This window comes from Bombus pyrosoma, linkage group LG10, assembly GCF_014825855.1.
Source record: "Bombus pyrosoma isolate SC7728 linkage group LG10, ASM1482585v1, whole genome shotgun sequence".
In the NCBI taxonomy this organism is placed as follows: Eukaryota; Metazoa; Arthropoda; class Insecta; order Hymenoptera; family Apidae; genus Bombus; species Bombus pyrosoma.
In genome coordinates, this window is record NC_057779.1 from 1,825,572 (window position 1) to 1,833,900 (window position 8,329).

General features: G+C 39.4%; 1 protein-coding gene across 1 annotated transcript in view; it reads right to left on the bottom strand.

Annotated features, from left to right (window-relative positions):
- LOC122571574 overlaps positions 1-7,165 on the bottom strand; it is a 48,887-nt gene extending 41,722 nt beyond the window's left edge. Inside the window, exon 1 of the mRNA XM_043735504.1 lies at positions 6,423-7,165. The gene's annotated coding sequence lies outside the window, so the exon portion shown is untranslated. The remainder of the gene's footprint in view (positions 1-6,422) is intronic.
- Positions 7,166-8,329: the final 1,164 nt, after the last annotated feature.

Consider the following 8,329-nt stretch of genomic DNA (forward strand, 5'->3'; position numbering starts at 1 on the left):
AGAACTTTGCATAAGACATGGTATCCAGATCCTGAAATTAGTGATAGAAACTATCGAAAAAAACGACGATAGCTCAGGAAATAATGACAGAAAATTCGTGGAGACAGGTACCAATGTTTTGTTATAGTGGCAAGTGAAACGCTGTTAAGTAGCTTGATTACTATACGGCGGACCATTGTCAAGAAGGTCGACCCACGCTCTTGACAATGCCTAACACAGCACCAGCCGAAACGTCAAGAGAGAACCGCTCGTAGAGCAAATAAACTTTCGAGCATCGCTGATGGGAAATTACAAGGGGGAACTCGAGTGGGATCCTCGTTCTCCTTATGTCGCAGATATTAACTGAATTACTACTTGCTCTCGGAAGAAGCAATCACTACTGTTTACTTGCTCCGAATTGCTGCTTGCTTGTGAGAAGAAACAATCGTGTTTAGAGTTTAATTACAACGAGTCATTGCGATCAGTACGATTGCTATTTACTGAATAGAAAGATTACTATTTATGTTTATAGGGGTTGCAAGAAAGCTCATTAGCTTAGACATGCCTGCTGCAGAAGCATCGTAGCAAGGAAATTTTATGTTGCAATTAATTTTATTTCTTCCATTTGGATGTTCGGAATAATAAATGAGCATTAAACATGGTTTTAAACGTGTTAAATCTGAAAGCTACAGAGGAAAAATAAAAGTTCGAATATGGGAAATGTGGCGTTATTTTAAAACCTGCAAAAAAAAAGAAAAAGGAAAAGAAATTCAAACATTTATAAAATTAAACAAGCTTATTAAACAAGACTCATAGAGTGTCTTTAAAATATTCCAACATTCTAACTAACTGAGGATGGTGTGGCAGCGTATCATATACAACGTTATTTCACGATGTTCGAAATAAATCTCTCAAAATTCCAGTATAAAGTCACCAACGGCGGAAAAAGCATAAATTCAAAAGAAAACGCGAAGCTGTCCCATCGATGACTGACGATTTCGTAGGAGAGGAGGACGCCGTCGTGGCAGATAGAAAATAAAGCCGACGCTTTCCGGCGCAGCATCATAAATCAACGGCGGACCGTTCGCCGGTCATAAATCAGGCTACAACTTTTCATATTTATTTCACGGTCCACGCTGATCGGTCATGCGTGGACATCGTGACACGTGGACCGGTCTCCGCTTCCTGACAGCCTATTTTCGAGCGAATATCGCGGGAATTTGCATCAGTGACGCGGCCCGGCGTAAAGGAGAGCAAACAAACGACCCGTGAGCTTATTTGTTTTTTATTTCGGCCGGACAAAATTCCCGCTTCCACGTTTCTGTATCGATGCTCTCTCGTGAGCCCCGTTCAATTTCAATTTCGAAATCTCTGACGAGTGACGAACGACGATTCGGTCTTAATTTCCTTGCCTGTCGAGATTGATATTTGCTAGATTTTAGAGATCATCCTTGAGAGATACGAAACCCATACTTTAAAAAAGTGCAAGAATGGCAAAGAGAACAATTTGAAATTTAAATAAAGAAGCTGAGAGAAGAATATGTTCAATTGATGTAATCACAGTGGAGCTTCATTCACCGGAACGAAACGTAAAGCATAATTAATGAGATTTTTATACCCAATTATAAATTTATATAAAAATAATTGAATGCTTTCTAATAATTTTACTTCGTTTGCTTCAAGTATAAAGGGCGATGATTGCATTGTTTTTATATTACTTTGGAATTATATGGGAAAAGATTGAAAGAGAACTTAAGAATACAATTTTCTCTGGATCCTGTATATTGTAATTTAAAAGTGTTTCAACCCGCAAAGATCCAGCGCTTCGAAGCTAAGTTCCACGGACAGTATCGATTCCCTTCTTGTAAAATATGGCACGGCGTTGTCTTACACGCTCGTAGACACGGAGCTTAGTAGTGTCGCGCTGCAAGAAACGACGGGGAAAAAATTTTACGAGATCGAGCCACCCGCGGGAGCCATAATTTTTACGCGATCGATCCCCCATATTTCTTTAATCCAAACCATAACCGCGATATGACTTTACGCGGACATTTCACACGCGTCGCAACGTTGCGACAAAGGGAATCTGAGCGACGTACAAACCAATCTCTTTTCCATTATCTTCAAATAAATACTAAGGAAATCCTAGAACTGTAAGAATAGTCGTTTATTTACGTGAGATCCGATTATATCGCTTTTAAAAATTAAAATTACCAAGAATCATTCCTTATCTGGCTTCGTTAAGGTTACTTCTCTAATTACTGTTGCTATTGTTATTCTGAAACTTTCCCTGGGATTAGAATAAATGTCTGTTTAATCAAGGTACAATTCTAATTGCAGCAATTACGAAATTCTACGAACGGCGTCGATCTTTTTCAAGAGGTGTTCGATTGGCATCACGAAAGAAATCTGCGCGAGAAGCCTCGTCCTCGCCTCCTTTGAGTTGAAAGGCAACCTGACGCGAAAACAGAGAACAGAAGCTATTGTTCACTTCTACGAGAACGAATTTCATGTCTCGAGTTTCCTAAGGCGAACTTCTTAGAACAATCTTTTTTTTTTAAAGAAATTAATATAAAATTCAAGATACCACTTTGTAGAAAGTCAAGATTCACAGATCGATAAACGTCCAAAGTTACAAGGCTACAGATTTCCTTTTTACAATCTTAGAATTTTGCGTCGGATAAGACAATTGAATGATTCGAACTTCCTAGAATTTACTTGTGAACTTAAATTTGCTTTATCATCGAACTTGTTATTATATTTTCCAGAAAAATGTATTAATTCGAATAATTTGTAAATGAAGAATCGTGTAATTCCATTAGTAACGAATTCGTTTGTGCAAGAGTGTCCTGCATATCAAAAAGAAGATCGTCGCCTGTTTACGTCACTAAGACGCAGTGCTATAGGTCAAGCAAGTAGCAGAAATTTATTTCGCCGTAACAATAGGGTGAAACTCGTTCGAGGAGAGAGATAGAAATGTTCAGTGTAGATTGTCGAATGCATTAGTAATCTAGGCGGTCGAGGACGAGAAGAAAGGGACATCCGATACATTTGATCGAGCTCGTAAAAGGGCACATCCCTCAAATAGTCCTCAATATCCGTTCCTCGTATCTCGACCCGCCATTTTATAATGCAACCCACATACTGTCGCACGGCGTTTCAGCCTTGATTTCAGGTTTCTTTCTTTTCTTTTTTTGTATTAAATGGTTGCCGATGGGAGGGCAAAAACGTGCCCTTTTTCGTTTCTTTGCGCATGGCTATCCTTGACCCTTCGGCTATTATGAGAATCTAGTTTCTTTCCCCCAGAGCTTTTATCAACAAGTGTGGGAGAGTATAACGTTATCCAGGAAACATGAATCGGCATAAATTATTTTTAAAAATCGTCTAGAAATTCTGGGTCATTTCGTGATTCAATAAAGAATTATTTAAGAGATTATTTAATTAATTAAAGAGCTCAGCTGGAACTACTCAGTTCGAATGTATTTTTTCTGGAAACGAGATAAGCGCATAAGATCTTTATTTATTTGGAGGATTATTTTAATGAATTTCTAAATCTTTGTGAGTAGAAACGGTAATACGTTTGAACGCATAAAAGTAGATTTCTCCTAACAGACTTCTCTACTAAAATTCAATCTCGCTCCTAGTTACGTTAGATATAAAAACTTCCATGATAATACCACTTCTCTATCGAATCTTTCCACCTAACACGAAAGTGGACACGTGTGAGGCACAGTGCGAAGAAGCTCGAATTAATTTCGAGGAATTCGAATTGTCGCTCGCAGGCTTTCGTAAAAAAAAAGTAGCAAGTTCTTACTCGAGCAATTTCCCTTAACTTCAACTTCTTACTTAAAAGAAGTTGGCCAGATGGTGAGCTTTAGCCGGAGGAAGTGCGACTAGGGGAGTAACATTTGCAGTCGTAACTCGATTAAAGGAAAAAAGACAGAGTTACAGGAACGAAGCATAGAACTCTTCCCTTTCTTTCGTAACTCGACTCTCCGAGGAAAATTTATCTTACGGATAAATTTCTCCTGCAGCTTTCGGATTAGAACTATTAATATTCGCGGAACTGAGTTCCCTACTTTTAATTTAACTTGCAAGATCGACGAGTTTCGTGAGGATGTTGAAACAAGTCGACTCGTCATGCCAATGTTTCCAGCACCGTCTTCTGCGTCTGACGTTCTCGTCATTCCGTTTGATTACATTCCTGAAAAGTGTAACACCATGGCTCCTTAGCGTTCCACGCTCCTAATATTCGCCGGTATTACGTGGCACGCGGATAGTTATGTAATTTTGCGCGAACCAAAGTTGGCGGTGAGATTGTACTTTGACATCGTTTGATGCTCTTTTTTCTGTGCCGTTGAAATAAACGATTCTGCGTTACTTGTACGATAACGTCGCTTCCCATATCCTGCCCCTTTCATGGCCAAAGGATAGAATTCCTTGTAAATTTCTTACACTTTCTACTGCCAGCCGTAAATACGTGATATATGCGAAGAATATCCTGGCCGTTTTGATATGTACGTTTTATAAATACAAACGTAAACAAACGGCATCTATATATCGCATAAGCATCAAGGGCGGACGTATCAGTCAGGTGGCAACAAAAGGACTAAGGAAGAAGGCTGTAGTTCTCGAATTCTTAGGTTCTGTCTTGCTCTTATTTTAAGAAACAAAAGGACCTTTAACCTTTTACATGTGCACAATATCATACTTTAGCAACTTGTTTATTACCGTTTGTTAACTACTACTTTTAATCTTGTCAAAATTAATCTTTTTTTATCGGTGTATGTTTTCTTTGTAAAAACGCCAAGAAATGTACGTTTCCATTATTATTTAACTACAAGTTTACGAAATTCGAAAACTTGAGAACGTAAGAATGTACAGAGTGCACATAATATGAAAAAATGCATGAAATATCGAAAACAATTCTACGAAGTAAGAAGTTACTACATTGATTGCTACAGAAAGAATTTTTCTCACAGTCTGAAAACATTCGAACCTCAAAGTGTTCGTGTTTTAAGAAAATATTTAGCATAGGATTTTTTGAAACGAAAAATTACGGATATCAGTAATTATTCCCTCATATTTTCCTTAAACTTAGAAAACTTCTCAAGCAGTAAAAAATACAATTGGATCGAAAAAGTCGAGTTACAAAGATTGAAACGTTTTATGGTAATCTGTAGGTTTACATTGTAACATGTTCTGTTATAATGTTTGCGTAAATGTTATCGGTGATAATATCCTCTCTATTGTCCCACTAGCCATCAGATGAAACACGATTTGCATGGAACCAGATCTCCAAAATCTGCATTCTATGGTAATCTCCGTTCGTCGTGTATCAGTGGTTGAGAATTAATTAATAGACGAAACTGGCAGGCTCGTGGACGTTCGTATATTTGCCTTGTTACTGAAAGATTACGCGCCGAGCCATGCTTCGAATGCAATAATAAGATTAGCTTCTGTACGAGAACGCGTGTTTCTCACACTGAATTGATAAGAACGATCGCTCGAAAAAGTAGAATACATCAATTTCAACTCAAACGATTTCGATTATCAACGTATATCTTTCGAAAATTAAGAGTTTCTCGATGAACACGGTTCTAGTTTGAGCAAAATAGGAATGTGAAATAATAACGTGCAAGGAAGATTAAAATACGACTGTAATTTTGAATGATATATCAGAGTAACGAAATACCTTTTGGACGTAGAAAATCGTTTCAAGAATGTTCAACTCGGAACATTAGCCAACACTGTTACGGTGTAACGACATTTTCGTATCTGTAGCTCGTAGAAAATTGCTTAGTGAAACGTAGTCGCAGAAAATATTTCAGACCGATGGTGGAAAAGAGTAGAAAACGATAAAAATGATCTTTTGAGGAGTAAATAGTCGTTTCAGATACACTATGTAACCAATATTTAAGATTACATATTTTCTATTACTAAACAGTAATTAAGTCTAAATTATAAGTAAAGTATAGAATTATCCGTTTCTTTCGATTATTGCATACAAAATTAGATACCATTTAAAAGAACAATTCGTTTGGCTCGGTTTAATTGGAAACTATTCGATTTTCCCTTTGTCGATTCAGAAGTAACTCGGAGGTCTGGACGGTGAATTTCGCTAATTGTCATTGGTTTTCAGTGGTTTCCCCGGTACCAAACAATGCTGGCTACGGAAAGTCGAAACCTGGCAAGCTACTAAACGTTGTGGCCTGTTAATCTGCAGAACGTTACCTCTTTTAACTAGAGGTTCGCAGCTTCGTGAATCCTTATAAAGGAAGCATCCCCTATTTTCGTCCCTTTGAGATCGCTCTCAAACATCTACTATAAACGTTATACTACCCCAAACGAGATTAATTCACAAGCCAACTAACGAAAAAGGCACGGGCGAACTTTACAAATATTTAATAAAATTGAAAGATAGAAAAATAATAAGAGCTTACGAGTTTGTCGGAGACGATGGCTGATTCTCGATCTTCAGGAACGGTCTCTTAAAGGTGCTAACGATCGGGATTCTCAGCTGCGAGTCGCAGAGGCAGCGTCGTCAGCGCGCCACTTGAAAAAATATCTCGTCCCGCCGAGCGGATTTTCATCTTAGATTTCTGCCGCGAAAGGAACGCTGACGCATCGATCAACAGAATAATCGTGCAGCTTCTTGATCCATCTCTTCTACTGCGCGTAAGCTCGAACTTCATCTAATACGAACGCTTCGCATCCTATTCCGCGTTTTCATTCGATCCTCCCGGTGCCAGGCGTTCTTCTTCCAAACTTTACGACGTCCAACGTTTCCTCGATGAAGATACGAATACTTAATTTCAAATAGTACGAACCTATTGTCACGTTCAAGATTCTTCCTCTATTCTTCTTTCTCTACAAACTCGTGCAATTTCAAGCTTCTATCTTCTTCTATCTTCTCTTGTTCCTGCCCGATCTACGCTCTTTTCGATCCGTTTAAATGATCGATGGATTATTTATGGATCTTCGAATTGCAGATCACTGAATTCCGTTGATGTACCCTCTTGAAACCGCTTGAAATCGCTCGACCTGGCACCAGGGTGATACAGGGACACTATCCGATTCTTGCAGGTCGCGTAAAATCGACGATCGTTCTCGTTCGGGGCACACGTGGAGCGAACGTGCGTACTACATGCGTGGGTGGTAGCGTACTACTGAGTTTCACGCTCGCGAAAAGCCAATCTCGACTCACCCCCACCTGCGCCGCATCTGAGCGCCCTTCCAGCTCCTAGCTCGTCTTCGTCCCCTCTTGGCCGCTCCCGAGCTAACCCTCTCCTCAAAACGAGTTTGCGCCCCTGCCAGACTTTGCGTCTCCCTCTTTCACTTTCCCACTTTGCTTCTATTTCTTCCCTTCTCCATCACCACTCGATCTGACCGCAGACAATGACACGATCACGATGCCGCGGCGACCGAATAGGGCTAATATAGCTTCCGATGTTCCTTTCGGTATCGCGAAGCTAAGAGAGGATCCAAGCGTTTTTTTTTCACGATCGATTTTGTTTGTTAGTATAGAGGGATAAATGTGGCGAAAATTTTGGGGGAAGAATTTTTCTTCGGTGCTGTGGATATTATTTTCTTGGTAGAGAGGGCTCGCTGTTTCTTGCTTCTTTTCTTTTTCTTATTCTTCTTAGAGGGAAAGGAGATATTAATATTTGAAGATATGTTGGAAGGAAAGTATCGTGGTCGTACAACTTTCACTGCAAATATGATTTCGTATGTTAAGCGATAGTTTTCGTACAGAGTATTTCTTTTAAAGGAAAATATCTCGCTTGGAGGAAAACTGGCCAGACTTTCCACACGAAATAGAGTTTTACTCCGATCGAAAAATCTATAGCCAAGCGTTTGGACATTTAAAATGGTCAAATTTTGTAAAAACGTACGATTAAAAATATACGTAATACGTAAACTCATATTTTTTAGCAGTTTAAGAGATTCTTTCAGAAATAAATTTAATTCTCTCCCTTATTCTATAATTTCTTTAACTTTTTACTAATCCGCAAAATTTCGGAAACCAACCTCGACAGTCTTATCTCGAGTGATTCATTGGTGCGACCACGGTTTCACTTGGTTGGCGTGTGTGCATTTATCGCCGCCGATTGCTCACCCCAACACACGGATAAATGTTTTATCTGTCCCGGTTGATCCCTTTCTCGTTCGCTTCCGTTGTTCCGTTCTTCTCCCTCTAGCGTACATAATTCTGCCCCTGGCTGACTCCCTTTCGGTCAGAACTCGGAGCCAGGGCGCCATCCAGTCTAGCCAAATAAAAGTTCGGTGTCGTCGTCTGGTCTCGAGCGATCCCTGAATTCGGTGTGTCTATATCAAGATTAGGAACTGG